The sequence below is a fragment of the Cavia porcellus genome, unplaced genomic scaffold, assembly GCF_034190915.1.
Source record: "Cavia porcellus strain 051 isolate PalLab524CR breed Dunkin Hartley unplaced genomic scaffold, mCavPor4.1 scaffold_3, whole genome shotgun sequence".
NCBI lineage: Eukaryota > Metazoa > Chordata > Mammalia > Rodentia > Caviidae > Cavia > Cavia porcellus.
In genome coordinates, this window is record NW_026947486.1 from 86,933,157 (window position 1) to 86,950,589 (window position 17,433).

The 17,433-nt window shown below is 38.4% G+C and overlaps 1 protein-coding gene and 1 non-coding gene across 9 annotated transcripts in view; both read right to left on the reverse strand.

Moving 5' to 3' along the window:
* The window catches only part of Tenm1 (teneurin transmembrane protein 1), a 757,085-nt gene extending 750,110 nt beyond the window's left edge, over positions 1-6,975 (reverse strand). For 6 of the 8 annotated variants that reach the window (XM_013147982.3, XM_063246379.1, XM_063246380.1 and 3 more), the window contains exon 1: positions 6,375-6,974. The gene's annotated coding sequence lies outside the window, so the exon portion shown is untranslated. Of the gene's footprint in view, positions 1-6,374 lie in introns of all 8 variants that reach the window. The other 2 variants (XM_063246384.1, XM_063246382.1) reach the window with 1 other exon arrangement.
* A 9,749-nt stretch (positions 6,976-16,724) lies between these two features.
* LOC111755582 (U6 spliceosomal RNA) lies at positions 16,725-16,831 on the reverse strand. Its single transcript, XR_002790134.1, has one exon. It is a non-coding gene; the product is annotated as a U6 spliceosomal RNA (small nuclear RNA).
* Positions 16,832-17,433: the final 602 nt, after the last annotated feature.

A 17,433-nucleotide genomic window follows, 5' to 3' on the forward strand; every position in this document is an offset into this window, starting at 1 on the left:
AATAGAACAAATGAAAAGTATTTGGTAATTTTTGAAAAAGAAATTGCAGCTATTTTTCCATGAAAACTGAGCATTTGAATGAATAACAAAAATTTATTGATCAGATATTTCAAAACATCATAGTAATTGACTGACTTTCTTCATTGTTCACTCAAAAGCTAAATATTTTCTGAAAGGTCACAAAAAATTGACACGCTACTGAAGATCCAAAACGTTAGAAAATTCACATATTCAGCAGTGAAGAATGACCTAATTTTTTGTTTTAATTAGGATTTTTTCGTTAATCACAGTTATATTTTGATAACAAATATAGCATAAATGCAATTAGCAACATGCATGCACTTAAGCATCCAGCAAGTGGATACTGATATCACCAACATATCATAAAAAAATTTAAAAATGTAATTGTTTTGCTAAATTTTTAAGTAACTGTTTCATTCTATCATAAACATTTCTGTCAAGGATGTGCATATATTGAAATTATACTTTAATTAACACAGAAAAAAGATCTTGTGACCTTTACATAAACACACACACATTTTTTCCCATTACTAATATCATTTTTGGGAATTATCTTCTCTTAGGTATAATATAGAAATTCATTTGCATGTATAATTTACAAGAATAAGTATTATTTTATCAGGATCTATAAATGATACTACAAAAGACTTAACATGGGCTGAAATTCAGCTCGTTAGATATTGAGATTCCAAAATTCAATTTCTTTAGTCATAATCAGCCACAAAAATGTTACAACAAAATATGAGAAACATTAAAAGGCAATTTCCTCATTGTTGACTGCATATCAATTGACACCTTAGTAGATTAAAAATAATCAGCATGCTTTCTGATGATGTATAAAATGATTATTTTACAGATCCAAATAAATATATTCAAATTTATTTAATAAAAGACAGTCTTGAGTAGATATTGGAACAAAATTGTTTTTCTATTTGTAATAAAAAACAACCTATGCTACTGGAAAAATCAAACATCATTTATACTTACTGTTATCAGTAACTAAGGTTCCTCAAAGTCTACAAAACCATAAATTAAAAGAACACTTTTTCAATGTAATAGCTATTTTACAACTGTGAATGTCCTATTAGAACAAAAGTGCTTAGAATGCACAAATCAAAACCTCTGTTTTTGTGACTTTTGTAAAAGAACTATTAGAGGGACAAAGAGGGTTGAAGAAAGAGCATCAGGAAAATGAGCAATTTTTGTTCTGCTTAATCATTTATTTCTAGCAAATTCAATTCCCTAGTCTTTTACAGTTACTTTCAAGGACCAACAGGCTGGCATGAAATTAAATTAACAAGCAGGTTCCCATTCTGAATTAGTGAGTCCCAGCTGTCTGTCCCATCAGGTTTCCATGGCAGAAGGAGAATTGGTGGAAAACGAAGTACAGGAAATTGTGAGAAGCTACGATATTAACCCCTTTATGTTGATTTCTTTAAACTGTTGAATCAATATGGGTGAGGGATGGGAGAGTACAGGACTGAAGTTAAAGTTTTCATTTCATGGCTTTCTGAAAAAGCCATAGTATTCTCATTTTTCTAATGTTTAGGGAATGCATGCATACTTACGTATTTCATGACAAAGCTGTAGAGCCAGGATGATACTTAATTCATTATATATTTCATGTAATCCAAGAGCATTTAAGATGCTTTACATGAATTTTAAAGTTATTTTTTTTCTTGAGACAGATAGTGAGTCATCAGCCTTTAAAATAACTCCAATGCACGGAGATACTGAGTATAAATTTTTTCAACCAATCAGGTGTTTGTTTGTATCACATCAATCATGTGGGGTTTTGATAGAACTTTGCATAAACATATTTAGGTGTCACCTACAAACAGTCATAAAGACTTGTCAAAATTACCAAGGAGGGTGGGAACATTAATCGTGGTTCCAGTCTACCATAATTAAAAATAGGTTGACTCCTAGTCAGAGCTTCACAGGGATGATGTACCAATGTGAAAGAGATTTTTATGTGCCGACTTTCTAATTAACTTCTCCACTCTTACAGTTACAATAGGGTGGAGGTGGGGAATCCAATATTTCAGAAACATTACATCACATTAAAAACATCATCCAAAAGGTAACATTTAGTTGGCACATATGCATACTCCACCATATGCTATTATTTACCTAAAGTAGAAACTTGGACAGGAAGTATAATTCAGAATAATTTTAAAAGTTGTAAATTATCCAAGATTAAACTTTCAGGTTTAGTAATGAGTCCTGAAGTTACATAACAATTTAATAGTCTTCATTTATTATGGTCTAAGTTACTATTTATAAATATCAAGAACACTTCAACTGTAAAAATATTTACTGTCTAATTAAAATTAGTTTGTTCAAAATATATACAGAAATCTTAGAGAAGAAATTCCTATTAATATGTTGTACAACGATTTTCATTTTATGCCATCTTATTGTAACTTCCTTAGCCCTATTTTCACAAGTTCCAAATGCAAGCAATCTCATTGGTCTCTATAAAATATACCACAGTGTATCCAGCAAACTACAGAATCTTTACACATTATAAAAACTATCAAAATAGAACATCAGTACTAAAGAGACACCTATGGTTGAGCCATTAAGGTTGTTTAGAATAATCCAAAGCTATGTAAAGCCTTGAATACCATTAACTTTAAACTAGCATAATTCTAGCTGATTAGATTTGATATTTACTTTACTCAAACAAAAATCAAAGGAAAGAGAAAGGAACAGAAATAATATATTAAGTCATAGTTAATATATTAACTATATTAATAATATATTTTAGAAGAAGTGAAAGCTATAATAATCCTTATTCAAAATAGTGATCTAATAATCAGAATCTGCAGGCGATTTAGAGTAGCTTTTGTAGATGTGAACAATTCTGAAATTTTATTCCTTTTAATTACCATAATCAGCAGGTACATTTCCTGTTAGGAATATATATGTTAATCAGAATTGCTAAATTCTGCATCTTACAGTATTTTTCATCATTTCATCTGCCTGTGGTTGTGCTGTTAAACCATTTCAAACCTTTCTTCCAAGTGATAAATGAAGAAAATCTTTTTAGAAGTACATATGGATTATTACTTTTGTGATTAAAATTGATGACAATTTAAGAAATACACACAATTTTAATAAAATTAACCCATGTATTTTTATATGATATATGGCATTCACATGACATTGCTTCTAAGTATGTGTGTGTGTGTGTGTAGTGTGATAAAAATATACTCTAAGAAAAATTTTGTTCATTGTAATTTAATTACTGAGTCAGATATCCAAAGTATTGGTCTTATTTGATGTCAGCTCAATCATTAGTAAATGAGTAATTGCATAAATAATAACAAATAAATACTTTCATAAACCTTAAGAATTTATTAATCATAATGTATACCAATCACTTGATAACTATACTTCAATGTGACACTGATGAACTTTGTGGAAAAGCAAGTTTCAGGGAATCGTTACATGCCTATCTTGAACACAGAATATAAAAAAAAATAATAAAACGTTGACAGTAACATTTCTTACAACTCCCAAGTTTTTAAGGCTATCATGGAAAACAAATTTCTAACACAGTCTTTGGTTTTCAGAAGTAATGTAATAATACTTTGCAGTTTGCTAATTGCATTTAGTATTGTACAAAATAGACTTGAATATAGGTTGTTCTGTTTCAGCAAGCTTCTTTGTATTAAAAGCTTTGGAGAGGTAGGACTATGAGGGAAGCTGCGATCATGTCAGTGTTATTTACATTTATGACAGCTGAATTGAAACACAGACTTTTAGAGTATTTGAACTTTGAATTAGGTCATTGAATGGGACCATGATTCCAAATAATAGGATTTTACTTTGCAATACATCTATATGCTTGGAATATATCTATATATTTGGAATTTCACTCAATCACCTTTAGATCACAATGATTCTACAAAGCACTCTTTCCTTTATTCTCACTGAATATCTTGTCAAATGACATGAATTACTAATTCATAATTGGGATCTAGGCCTAATGAAAAAATACCACAAAAGGAAAATATACAGTATATAAATATACTTTATTCAAAACAAAGTACATTTATTCGTCTGTGTCTGGCATTGCTTTAGGGACTGAGATTTATTACTTTTATTATAAAATGTTAAACATTTTCAACAGATTTGATTTACAGAAAAATCTTTTTTTTTTTCACAAACATTCTGGTGGACAACCTGAAAACTTTTAAATAACATTTATACCATGGATTCATTTTAGAAATTACTTGACTCCTTTAAGAATGTATATTGTGACTTTCTTATCATCAAAAGTTTCCAATATTATTTTAGCATAACTGAGAGTTTTTGACTACCCTTAAAATAACTTTGCAAAAGAAACTACTCTACACATGAAAATGAAGTCTTGTAAACTTGGGCAAACAGAGCAAAACTGGATTTTGATTTTTTTAGTTATTTAAGGGTCATAGTATGGCTTATGAAAATCATGTTTCCCCACATTGCAGATATGAGGAGCAAGGGGCGGGAGTGAGCAAGCAAGCAAATGCTAGGTAATCATGGAGCAGAAGTTAAAGCTGTGGATCATCTTTTCATTAAAACAAACAAACAAAAAAGCTTTGCTTTCTCCTGCTGTACTCTTCCTTAGCAGCACTGAAATAACCTCTGTTCCAGATAGCAAGCTTTAAGATTAAGAAGGTGGACTGTGCTATTTCACCCAAAAGATATAATAAAGCAGACATTTGCAATGTCTTCCTCAAATAGGTGGAGAGTAGCAGTTGATTCCCACTCTACAGTGTACCTGGCTTGCCCGTTATAATCATAAACCAAAAATCTAAAACTCAAGGAAGCTGTTTATGAAGATTACCACAAACTCAATCAATTAAATGCTAATCTAACAGTATCTATTAGAGTCCACTGGGGCATTTTGTTGCCTTTCAGTCACCAAAGCCTCAATGGCATCTAGTTTCCCTTCCATAGTACTGGGAACTTCTCTTTGTATTTCTTTGGGTCAGCTCAAATACACCGTTAGATTATTATCCCAGGACAAAAATAAATAGATAGATAGATAGATAGATAGATAGATAGATAGAGACAGACAGACAGATAAATAGATAAATGTAAAGTTCAAGGCGTCTCCTAACCAGTTGTTTTCACGCTGAAGGTGTAGGGTTTTTCTACCTGTATTATACCAGCAGTACCACGATGCAAATCTGCTAAACCCAAAGCTGCCAACGGTGAGTACAAGCCGCTTACCAGCCCCCTTCCCCGCCCCTACTCTCCCAGTGGCGAAATAGACGCGGAGTCTACATCTCGTAGTGGAGTGGGATCCACTCTTTCTGCTCTTGTAAACAACCGGCTGCACTGGGTTACTGAAATGTTTAAACGCGCTCCTGACAAACACATTCACTCACAAAGTAGCGCTAACAATCTCTCCTCTATCTCTAGGCAAAGCATCCTAAAACTGAATTGGCAGCCCGCCCGTTGCAGAGTGGAATAAAGTAAGGTTACATTTCCCCAGGCAAGCCTAGCGGATGCTTAGCTTTCCGTAGATGTGTTGGCCGCTGGTAGATCCCAGAGACCAAGTCCTAAAATGAAATGGGAAAATCCACAAACCCGCACAATTAAGTGCATGGGGGCTCTTGCCCGACGGCTCTTTGAGTATAGATTGATCTTAATGAGTGTTTCTTTTACAAAACAATGGGATATGGAGAGGACACATCGGGTGGGGCCCTCGATGCCTGAGGTTAGATGGTTCACAGAGTTCCCTGAGTGGGCTCCCTGAGTTGAGGTTAGAATAGAAATTCAAAAGCAAACTGTCTTAGCCTTTAGGTATCTCCTCTGGAAGAGATGGCAGTAGCTGAACCTGAGTGGATGAACCCTAGGTGGACGTTTCAGGTGGGAGGGAAACCAGAGGAGATGCATTCCCTTGTTTCTTTTGAGATGGAGCCCCTTACCCCCACCCCGGCATCCAGGTCCACTTGTTAGAGCGCCTGGTCTGCGCGAGAGCAAAGCGACAGGCTCCCTCTCGGAACTGGAGGAGTTGATTGGCAAAAGTGCCGCCTGGGAAGCTCAGCAAGCCCTCGAAGGGCAGTGTCCCTAGGGCCTGCTGAACGCTTGAACCACTAACGAGGCCAACCTTCCACCTACCCGGAGTGGAACAGAGCCCAGGGGTCGTTGGAGACCGTGCGAAGAAGGCTTCCAAGGCTCCTTTACCTCGAGCAGGAGTCCCAGAGCGGGCTCAACCGGCTGCTCACAGCCCGGAGCTGCCTTCCGCCTCTGCAGCCTCAGGGCGAAGTTCGCCCGGAGTCCTTGGGGTACAAGGGAGGGGGTTGACGGGCCAAGGCAAAGCGGGTAGGAACCGAAAGAAACGCACCTACCTAGTCCAGGCGCAAGTTTGTGAGGTGTCCTCAGGTGCGGACCCCCGCCCTCTCGCCAGGTGCTCAGTTCCAAGGAGCGCTGCTAGTGCCAGGGACCTCGGGTGTCTGAGCTGATTTCTGCTGGAAACGACTGTAAATCCACATTACTGTTCAAGCTGCCACTCGGGTTCCCGCATCGCTCTCTGGCTGGCAGCTGCGGTGCTCTCACCCTGCAGCCGCCAGCGGCAGGACCCGAACCTGGCTACTGCCACGCCAGCGGACAACCGCTGCAAGGAAAGAGTGCTTGCGCCCTAGTCGTATGTGTGTAGGAGACAGTGTGTATATGTGTGTGAGAGAGAGTGTGCGTGTGTGTGTGAAAGCAAAAAAGGGTGAGATCAGCCCCCGGGGCACTCGGAGGTGAACTCCGGGCTGAGCCGGAGCCGCCGCGCTCCCGGGTGCGGGGCTTCTGCACGGCTGATGGCTGCACTGATGTTGCCGTGGCCGCCGCCGCCGCGCTCTAAGGCTGGTCGTGGTGGTGCAAAAAATGTTTCTCCGCTACTCAAGACCAAAAAACCTGCCCTGTCTACTGAGCATGCCCGGTTTGACAGCTCCACAGCCGAGGTTTTTTTTTTTTTTTTTTTTTTTTTTTTTCTTTTTCCCCAAGACTCCAGGTTTTATCCGCAGCTGAGAAGGGAAGAGGCGGGGGAGGAGCTGGAGGAGGAGGAGGAGGAGGAGGAGGAGGAGGGCTGAGGGAAGGAGCAGGTAGCAAGCAGTGGAAGGAAAGTCCAGATGAGAAAGCTCAGAATGTGAGAGGGTGGAGAGAGAGGAGAGAGCTGGGTGTGAGAGCAGAAGAACGAAACATAGACCAACAAAATAGACCAGAGAAGTGGCATAACCTGAGTTTGTCATTATTTTCTACTGAGAGTAGGGGGTTCCGAAGAGTATTTGTCAATCTCATCATCAACCTGGGACAGTATTTTCTAGTCATGACATGCAGGGGCACGGGAGTGCACACACAGATACACACAGGAACGTGATCACTGCTTTGAAGTGTAAAGCCTCAGGACTGATATAGAAAGAATTTGAAATCTTTTGCCAGGATAACTTTTGGTGGAGGTGTTTCGGTTTCTTTCCTTTTTCCTCCTCTTCTTCACCTTCCAGACAAGCCTGTGAGTGCAGTGCATGAACTGCCCACAAGCTGTCTTGCGTGGGTGGATGAGAGAGCCCTGCTGACTGCCTCCCACTGTCAGTATGACCCTAACGCGCCAAGGCCCACTACTTGCAGCCTCCTGGTGGCGCGTCAGGTCAGCACTGACAAAGTCTCTATGGTGCCTGGTGATGGTGGTGGCTCTCAAATTCGTCCTGTCTGGTCGCCCTGATTTCTTGGTTCACCAAACAGCTCTGCCCCTCACCCAGCTGGGCACTAGGGCACGTACCTGGACGAATCTGGTGCGCTGCCCCAAACCCTGGATCCCTCCCTTCCCAGTCTCCTCAGCTTCCTCGAAAAAGCGGAGAAATGGAATTTGCACGCCCAGAAACTTGCTTCAGGAACCTTAGAAGTCCGACTGGGCATGCTCACGACTTGGGAGCGCCTCGCATGAAGGCACTCTCCAGCCGCTAACATCTGCACAGCTGGACCAGATGTGACTAAAGTGCGAGGCATTGGTACCCTCTTCTTAGAGCAGGTTCTTGTTCCGGAAAGGGCGGCGGCGACGCCCACAGCGGCTTTCTTCCCGGCTTTCCAGCTAGAACTAGACCGTGGGAGATACCAAGTGTCGAGCCAGGGGAGCGGCACCAACTGCCAAAAAAATTTAAAAAAAAAAAAAAAAAAAAAAAAAAAAAAAACCTGTGTCTTGCAAGCTCTCAAGACCCTTAACCCCCAGTGCCACCTCAGTCACAGCGAGAAAGGAAGGGGAAGCGAAGAACAAACAGCCCCTTGTGTGTTCCTAGGCATTGTTCTGCTAACCTCTAGGTAAACAAATATTAGGGGGAAGAGTCGAACCTTCTTTGGGCAAAGGATATTTACTGCTGTTTTTCTTGAGTGAAGGAAGAAGGGCATGTGTGACTGTGGAAGTGTGCACACACGTTTTTAATTCTCGTCCATAAGAATAGAGATAGAGTGAGAAACTATTGCCAAGTTGGAGCCCGCTAGAGGTTGCAATAAGGCACGTTTGGAGCAGTGGCTGGTGCTAATTACAGGGATGAGTTGCTTTTTTGCGTGCACTGAAGCTTCCAGCTGTTCCCCTCCCCGAGTGGCAGCGGCTGCTTAAGAAGGCTACTGGACTGGATGGGCTCTTCACTCCTGAGCCAGAGGAGCTCAGTTTCCGAGAGAGAAGTAGTGTAGGATGACGCCAGGGGGAGATCTCGGAACCTTGAGTTCCCATCTTCCTGGCTTTTGATACAGGTATTTGCAAAGAGGGAGCACTGTAAACACATCACACCACGGAAGGGAGGATCTGCTTTGCGCCGAACGCTCTCGAGGGAAGAATCAGGGAATCAAGAGCACATTTATTGCTCTCGTCCCTTTTCCAACACTGCCTTGTGCTTCAAGGCGGGAATCATTAGGGTCCCTGTGGCTCAAACCCCCAACCCCCTCCTTCCCTACCGCTCTACCAACAAAGAAACAAAAGATGACAACCAGAGTCTGCAGGGGCACAGGAGCTGTTTCCTGTGTGATCTCTGTTAGGCTGTTGAAAAAGGCAGTGAAGAAAGTAAGGCTGTAAAATCTGGGTCTTGCTGCCGGTATGTAAATGAACGTCCCTAAGAATCGCTACTCTCCTTCAAAACAATAGCAAGCTCTTTATATAAGAATAAATGCTTCTATCAATTTTAAATAAACAAAAGAGTGAAAGATTTCTTATTAAGAACTGAGTAATCCGTGCTCGCATCGGCAGCACGTACAGGAAAAAAAATAATAAAAAAAAGAACTGCCTAATCTCCGAACCCCGTGGAAGGAAAAGACTTTCACAGGATACTTCCGTAAACCCTACCTCAGAGTTATGAAAGGAAAAAAAGAAACATTTGGCCAGTAACTTGTCCAATGACTAAAAATATTCTGAATTTAAGGACACTGTAACCAGTGATTAAGGAAAAAGGATTTCTGACACAATGAGAGATAGAAAAGCCAATGACAAACCTGGAACTGTAATACAGGATTTAAAGCCATGATCATCTCACTTTCCGGTGCTGTTGTTGTTTGTTTATTTTTTGAAGACACATAAGGAAGGGAGTGATACATACAGATTTAATGAAAAGCGATTTAACTTTCTTCTCTCCTGGCAATGCAGCCATCTGTGCAAATCATTTAAAAAATGCTAGTGATTCTTCTTTATATTTCCTCTCACATTTTTCCCTCTCATTTCCCTTACCAGTCTTCTGTGGCTCCCTGGTGCCCCTCATCCATTTGGTCTGCACCTGTAACCCTGTAATTCTTTTAAGACATTGTTTTCCATCCTAATTCTGACGTATGAAGGGTCGTGTCACATTTCGCTTTTTCCTAAAAACTGATTGTTGCTTTCAACCCATATCTGTATACTGCAGGTGAATTTCCTAAAACACTTATTCAACTTTAGAGATACCCCAGACACATATAAGCAACAGGAAATTGCAGAATTTTCAAGTACTTTTGCTCATGGACCAAGAATTTTCATTTTCAATATGAATATCTGGAAAAACACGTGCTGAATTGCTAGTTTCAGAATGGTCAATGTAAAGGGCAATACAGCTAACCATAGTGGAGTATGCAATCTCATAGGACAGAAACCCAGTTGCTCGGTTTAAATTGTTCATATAATTTGCTAGAAATTTTGAAGACATATGCCTCTTTGTTCTCAAGCATACTTATATACGTGTACTCAAACACCTTCATATGAGTATTCCTGAAACTAATACAGTTATATAAATTCAATTCAGTGGGTGAACATGGAACATTTACCATATTCCAGGAACTGTGCCAGCACTGATAATAGGCAAAGAAATTGAAACTTAAAGAAGCTAACAAATGTTCAAAGATTTGTGAAAATTTAATTAATCAGCAAGTATATATTGAGTTATATTAACATATACCTAGAACAACTCAGTCGCAGGGAACAATATTTAAATGTGCTAGATTTCATTTTTAAACATGTTTGTTTAATTCATAGGTTACTGTAAGAAAAGAATAATGGAAAATATCACTTAATCTTGTTTCTAAATACTCTCGTAAGAGTGTAAGTACAATAATATTAGAAGACTAAAGTCAATAACAATTACATAAACAAAATCAATGTATACCATCTGAAATGAAGGGGTTTTATTTGGTTGCTTGTCTAATGGAAGATTTTTTAAAGGCAGACTTTCAATAAATACTTGTTGTGGTGAACCATTGTTTTCTATTGCAACTGATAATGCCATCTAGTGAACAGCTATCAGAGGTTAAAAATAGTGCTGGCATGTTGGCCTTTGGTTACAATGATTAGAAGCAGATAAGGTACCTTGATGATTTTCTACCCAAACAGCTTCTGCAAACAGGTCTGTAAAATATCAGCCACCAGCTTGCTGCTCAGGAGTGCCCATTTTCCTCTGGCTGTGCTCCACTGGGGAAAGCAGCCACGTTGGAGGAAGCTCACTTGATCATGGATGTGAACAGTTGGTGGTCAGGATTCTGCATCCATCTGTTCACAGTAGAGTCCGACAAGTTATTTTTTTCACACACCCTAGTAAGGCTTGGGAGAACAACTGACAAGCCAATTAAAATCCTCTCTTTACCTACACCAATTTAGTATCCAAATGGACAATGTGGAGCCACTTCTCTGGCTAGGGTGCCAAGGAGAAGCAAAATGTGTTTGTGTTTTATAAACTTTGGGCTTAGCAAGCCTCTTTGTAGTTCACATAGCAAGCCCTGCTCAAGTGTATATTCTTATATAATATTCTTCACTGGAAAGCCTCTATCAATGCTGTGGCACCTTACTCTGAAAATAATATGTATCCTTAATAGAGATTAATCATAAGGTTCAGAAATCAAGGCTTCGCAATAGCCTGTGGTGGTCATTCACTCATTATAATGTATATAAGCAATTGCCTAAATTTAAAATTATAGACAGTTAAAAGAAAGGTATCTTGATCTTTATATAAAACTCACATTTGATATTTGTACACGTAAACCAATCTAGTAATAACAATAATTTGTATCATCATAAAGGTAACATAGTACCTTCTCTTGTAGATCTAAAAGCGGGCTGTATGCTAGTGTTTGTCTTTTTATTGGAAATACTTTTAAGAGTGTTACATTCTGGCAGTTTTTAACTATCACAGTTGTTGAAAAGTGGAAAATTGATTTCGAAATGTACCATGATTTCTGTTTGAGAGATGAAATTACACTGTTAAAAAAAGAATTTGAAAAGAGTATAGAACACTTAGGATTGTTCTCTTGGCATTTAAATGCACTTGATCTTGTTTCTAACTTTGTGACCTCATCATCATAACCTTTTAAGTCAATTATTATCATGATTGACTAACAGGTAACTATTAATTTATACTGAATCATTTAATGCTTCTAAAATGCATGTTTGATAATAGCCAAAAGAAGCTTTTATATTCACGCACATTAATCATTCTTATTTGATGTTAATAATTATTAGAATAGTGTATAATAAATATTTGAAAAAGCATTTTATATGAAAATTGGAAACAGTTTACATTTTCACACAAAACAGCAAACACAAATATTTCCTTTTCAGACTAAGAAAATAGGCTGCATATACTTTTTCAGTGTTATTCACGCTTTTACTAAGAAAACATTTACAGCGATTCACCTATGTCCTTATGCAGTGCTATATATTGGGAAAAGAATACTAAACATATGAAACAAAACAGACCTATTCCTATCCTTGTGGAGATTGCAATGTACCGGCAGAAGATAAACACCATCATCCTACAGTGGAAAACATAATTCTAAACTGATGGGTGCTCTTCAGTAACAGAATAAGATATCTGTAAGAGAACAGAGTTAACTCAATATAGATTGGGATTGAAGTGGCTAGGTTGGCTTGCCTAAACCAGTGGTTATTAATCTGAGACTTGGAGATTGTGTACTAGTTAGCATTCCAGGCAGAGAAAACACCATGGTAATTGATAGAACAAATATCTGGGCACATCAAGGATAACAAGGAAAAACTGTATATAAGGTTTAATGAAGCACAAGTTGAGTAAGGGAAGGAGTGATAGAAGATAAGTATGCTTGGGACCTTGATTTGGAATTTGGACTTTGACCTAAGGGAAAGTCAAGACAGTCATAATCTGGTCTAATGTACAGTTCAAAGGACCTTTGCTCATGTCCATCCAATTGTTATATTTACTATCAATAAAACATTTTTTGATCTTTATTCTTCCTTTCCTCTCCATATTATGTATCTCCCATTCTCAGTGTGGTCTAGAGACTCTTGGAGACTGCTTTTGAGTATTTTAAGCCGTCTGTGCAAACTTAATTTCATAATAGGTTTATTACAATTATTTTAAATGAATCAATATATAAATATCTGATTTCTGTCTTTTTTATGTTGTGATCCATAAATATCAATAGAAATAAGGCACAAAAAATAACACTTTGAGTCCTCAATAATCTTTAAGAAAGTACAAGTGATTCAGAGACCAGTGCCAATCATTGATTGTCTTTTTCCCTTAAAACTGTGGTTCCCCTCCTGTCAGCATCTTTATTGTTTCTAAAGATTCAGTCCTCAGACTCACAACAAGGGATTGATTTTTACATTGCAGTCTAGTACGCATTTTGAAATTTTCTACTGTATTCCAACTGAATTAACTATTTTCTTACCCCAACAACTCATGCTTTCAAACAGTGTGTATGATCTGGAGTCAGTAGTTACTTCTAGATTGACATCTTCAAGATCATTTTCTTTGCCATGACGTTCCTCCTTGGCTGCATCTCTAGTGTTGGACTAGATATTTCACTATTAGTATTTCACAATTACTTCAAATTCATCTTGTTTAAAATTGAATTGATCCTCCATATATTTTTTAAATTGCAGAACTACAGATTGAATTGGTATATAATCCAATCAAACTAATTAGAATAAATAGACCAAAAATAAGTGTGTAGGGAAAGGGTTTGGAAAATAAGTAACAGTATTAGTCACGTTATGAAATTTCTGACAATTAAAATTTTCCTTTTATATTCTATATTTTATTTTCCAAAACTGATACATAACTCCATAATCAGAAAGCTATTATTTAAAAATAAAAATAGAACTATTATTCACTACCAATCTTTTACCTATTCTTGACTTTCATTTTGAAGTTATGATTTTTATCTCCAAATTATCTATAAAAACACGTTTTTGTTACTATCATTACAATAATGCACATTTCTCCAGGACCTCTTTGTTTTATCGACAAAGGAATACTAAGCACAAAATGGAGAATCGGCAGAAATTATTTAATACCAAATAGTAGGCTTATTGCTTTTGCAGGGCACTTGATGCCTTGATCAAAGTTCCAGAATGCCTCAGGCTAACGCTGCTTTTGTTTCCCCTGAAATTTTGTGAAGTTTGGTTTTCTCACAGGCCATTGAATGAACATTTGGTGCAGTGCGACAGTTTGTGTTTTTGCTTAAATACTGTTATGAATAAAATCTAAAATTATTTAATTCAAAAGACACTTTCATCTGCTTGGAATGTACTTTTCTCTTTCTACTGGTCTCTCCATATTTTTTCAGACTTATATCCACTTGTTTTTCAGACTGCAGCCTTTTCTAAGATGCTCCATCTTTAACTTTCATCCTGAAATGCTCTCCTCTGACCCACTTCCTTTTGAGGGCTTTTTCCATCCTCCTTTTATCATTATTATTTAGATATATATTCAATTTATTTTATTCTTATTTGTATAATATCAAGGACATGTCATAGATAAATAAGAATAATATATTGTATATTATCTAAATAACTGGGGGTAACTTTGAATTTAAAAACTTTATTTCTAAAACAAAGTTAAAACAGTAATTGGAAGAATTAAGTGTGGGGAGCAGTTGAGCACACTTGTGAGGCTGGCACAAGGTCAATCCCAAGAACACAGAGTGCCAGAGGAGAGGCACATTGTTATGGATTAAGGACTGGTGGTAAATTTAATGCCAGCTGGATTACATCAGCATGGCACTGGGTGAAGATGTTCACCTGAGGAAAGTTGCCAGCATAAATAGGTGGAGAAGGAGAAGGAGGGTGTTAATGTGTTGATGCCTTACTGCGTTGCGTTGAGGCCCTGTGGGTTCTCCTACGAGTTACTGTTTGAGCCTTTGGTTCTCCTGGAGAAGCTTTGGTCCTCACATTGAGCATTGCTTCCTGGCTCTGGAGGGGAAGAAGACGTGTGCTGCTTGGTCTCCAGGATGAGCTCCTCATGCTGGCTTCCTGGCATGTTCCCCACTGTGCTTGTTGTGGGAGGGGCTCGGGGCCACTGTGTCGCTGAGGATGGCTGTGGTGCCTTTAGGACAGCCCTGGTCTTTGTTGTGAGTGTGACTTCTTGGCTTCAGTGTAGAACCCTCATCTCACCAGCACAGCTACTTTACCCCGCTGGCATGGACTTTCTGGCTTCCACCGCTGACCTTTCGGCCTTCCCGGTATGGATCTGTAAAAGAAATTAGCGTGAGTCCTCCTTATGGTCTCTGGACCTCTAGTTGCACCCATAGGAGGTATTTCTGGGTTTTTATCTGGACTCGTGGGACACTGCTGTGGGACTGAGGCTCTTGACTAAATATTCTATGTCTTTGCTGTTGTGGATAGATTTCCTGCATTTTCTTTTGTTAACTCCCAGTGACCATTATAAAAATAATATAAACTCCATGTCCTGATTCAAATGGTTCTCCGCACAACTCTTGACTACAACACACATAAACACATTTTCAGGACTAGAGCAAAGCTAGTTCAGCAGGTGTCTAGGCTTGGAGTACTTCCCTGTTAACTACCGAACAGATAACTCTGAGAATGTTTAATTTTCAGTGTGCTGAGCAAAACACTGAAATCTTTCACTTTCAGCCCTTTGCACACTTCCCTCATTTTTACTGTGTAAAAATAAAGATTCAGACCATGCTGGGTTGTCACTGCTTCTCCATTAGAGAGGTCAGGTCCCACCAGGTGCCAGTTTTCCTTTTAGTACGTGTCTAGTTTTTTCTTAACTCCCGTTGCTACCTCTCAGGACCCCATTTGCTGTGCAGGTCATGGCAATTAAGGGATATATACTGTATGTAATATATATTATGTTCTAATTGGATGGTTATGATTAAATAATTGGCATTGTCATGCCTTTCATTCCACATAATTTTTTCTTTAAAATCTGGCATTGCGATGTAATACCATCACTGTATACCATGACAGTGTTTAAGAAATAATAATGAGTTTAAATGATGACACTTCTGTATTAGTCCATTTTCTGGTGCTGTAAAAAAGAAGCTGATGCTGGGTAACTAACAAAGAAAGGAAGTTTATTTATTGCACAGTTTTGTAGACTAAAAGTCCAAAGAGCATGGCACAGGCATGGCCGACCAGCACAAAGCAGATTGCATGATGACTGGAGTGTGTACAGGAAGGGGAAGTCACAAAGTGGGACAAGAAACCAGGGAGTCATTCAGGAATCAACTCAGTCTTTTACAACAATGCTTTTGTGAGAAGTAGTCAGTGTCACAGGAGAGTGCATCAATTCCTTCCAAAATCATCACCTTCATGACAGTTAATTCTCAGTAGTGCTCACCTGTGAAACGCTGCACGTCACCACCCAACACTACTGCATCAGGGACCTAGTGTTTCTTGGGGGACAAATCATATCCAAACTGGAGGAATTTCTATATATCCAGTAAATTAGGGTTCTTTAGCATATGTAAAGTTACCTATTGCTGCCTAACAAATTACTGAAAAACTTGGAAGTTTGAAAAGAGCAAATTGTCATTTCTCAGTTTCATAGGCTACATGGAAACTCTTTATGCTGGTGGTGTCCAGGCTCAAAAATGTAGCTACAGTCCAAATGAAAGATCATTTAGGACTAGATTCTTCCCATGTGGCCTTGTTCATAGGTCTGGTGCTTTGATGGTGAAACAGCTGGTGTTTCTCAGCATCTTTTTCCATGTGGTCTCTCTCAAAGAGACCTCATATTCTATTGGTTGACTACACTTTCCTGTTATTTATTTTTGTACTGGGAATGGAACTCAAGACCTTGTTTGTGCTTGCCACACAGGAAATGTGCCATTGAGCTGTCTATCCAGCCCTGTTGCATGTTAAATGGCATTAAGGCTCACAGACTTAAAATAAGAGCAATTTATTGTTCTCATGATTCTGTGGGTGAGCTGCTTATTTACTCTATTGGCTGCCTATTTGCTCTCTTTCTTGACACATTTTTAAAAATATGGAACACTTTACAAACTTGTATGTGATTCTTGCACAAGGGCCATGCTAATCTTCTCTGTATCATTCCAATGTTAGTGTATGTGCTGTTGAAGTGAGCACTGGACACTTTTTTGTAGCTACATTCACCTGGAGGGTGGCTGGGTTAAAACGTACAAGGCAGCACCACTCTCATGTCTGGCAAGACAAACCGGGTGTTTGCTGGATGCTTCAGTTCTCAGTGCCCCTCCATATGGTCTTTCATTCTCTAGTGGGCTATGCCAATATCTTAGTGTGATCGTTTTAGGGAAGCATTCCAAGTTACCAAAGGTAGAAGATGCAAAGCCATGAAAGGTCATGGCGCCAGAAGAACCACAGCACTGTTCTGCCATCTTTTATTGGTCAAAGAAAATCATAGTTCAAGTGCAGATTCACACAGACTTCATCTGTTGCTAACAGAAACTTTGGTCACATTTTATTCCTACAAAGGGCATAAATTAAAATATATATTATAAATCCCATATTCTATCAGATTGTGGTGTAATGAAATTCCAGTATAGGCAAATTATTTTTTTCTTTTTGTCTTCATTTTGTAGTATTTAGAAGCATTTCTATTGATGGCTATTTTAGTTACTTACTTTTTTCTTTTTATATCATAGGCATCTATGAATGGATTCTTACAGAAAAATAAAAAACTACTGGTTAATAAGTACACTCAACTCAAC